The sequence below is a fragment of the Octopus bimaculoides genome, chromosome 10 (genome assembly GCF_001194135.2).
Source record: "Octopus bimaculoides isolate UCB-OBI-ISO-001 chromosome 10, ASM119413v2, whole genome shotgun sequence".
Lineage (NCBI taxonomy): Eukaryota > Metazoa > Mollusca > Cephalopoda > Octopoda > Octopodidae > Octopus > Octopus bimaculoides.
In genome coordinates, this window is record NC_068990.1 from 87348163 (window position 1) to 87349549 (window position 1387).

Below are 1387 nucleotides of genomic sequence, written 5' to 3' on the forward strand. Positions count from 1 at the left end.
CCAAAATAACATAAAGATATCTTGAAATACTAAAGAGTAAATTCATTTAATAAAATCGCCATTAGCTTCAATCACTGCCTCCAGATGACTTCAGAATCTCCTGCAACTCTTCTGTACAGTCTCCTTGTTTAAGTTGGTGAATGCTGCCATAATCCTTATTTTCAATTCATCTTTGGTGTTACAAGGAGTTTTGTTGGTCTCTCCACACAATAATCAAGGAGGTTGCAGTCTGGGGAGTTAGGTGGCCAGATGTTAAGGGTGGTGTGGTGGCAGGAATTGTCTGACAACCATGACTGGTTTCTTCTGCTTGTATTTAATATATTTTGATAAATAAATGCCATGCATACACAATTTGTTTGAGCTATTTATTAAAGCTTGAAATACGAAAAACTTTTGACTCAACCTGGTATATGGAAAGTTTCATATAAGAAAAGTTGCATATACAATTTATGTGATATAATCAAGTCTTTACTGCTGTTTCAGATAATTGATAGCTTGCATGGATTTTGATAGACCCATGCAGTCATGATGCCCTCATCAGAAGATGTAGGCAAATGGCTTAGGAGAGAATAGTGTTTATAAATATATGTAAGTTCAATGAAATTAGAAAGATGGAGAAGAGTAGAAGAGGATTTATAAAAATATGTATAAAGGTACGGAGGGAGGAGCTGAGGGAGAGAGATAGAATATCTGAGACTGAATCGGAATAATAGCAAGAAGCCTGCTATTAGCACAAGAAATTAAATGCTCTTATTTTGAAAGCCAAAGTTTATATCTTGCAAAGATAGTGAACTTCTTATAATAATCCGTCATCATTGCATAACATGAATAAATAACATTGAGATATTATACAAACGGTAGTTTCATGGCTGGAGCAACTGAGTTCATAAGAAAGAGGTTTCTCAAAAGCTATTTGATTTGGTTGCTTATTCAATGACATTATTGTCTCATGTCATAACCTTAACAGGTAATTCTGAATGAATCTGATGGGGTTGTTGGATGCCAAAAATTTAACAGGTACTTATAGAAGTGATAGCATTCATTGAAAAATTCTGAACAAGTGTTTTGGTAATCATATGAGATTTGTGTTGTACAATATTGTAGCTTTCTCTGTTGTATGTAGCTGACACCTTCTTGTTCCACTGATGTGCGGTCTGTCATCTATTTCTCTTTTCCTCCTTTTATCATCACCAATGTCATCAAGAAACCATATATATTTGAACTATACTACTGACAACCTTTTGTCCTTGCCTCTGAAGGAGGTAGCTATAGTTGGTGGTGAGCTGGCAGAAACGTCAGCACGTCGGACGAAATGCTTTGCGGTATTTTGTCTGCCGTTACGTTCTGAGTTCAAATTCTGCTGAGGTCGACTTTGCCTTTCATCCTT

General features: G+C 35.9%; 1 protein-coding gene across 1 annotated transcript in view; it reads left to right on the forward strand.

Moving 5' to 3' along the window:
• The window catches only part of LOC106869935 (ras-related protein Rab-5A), a gene marked incomplete at its 3' end in the record, with an annotated part of 27859 nt that overhangs the window by 15991 nt on the left and 10481 nt on the right, over positions 1-1387 (forward strand). The window lies entirely within an intron of this gene.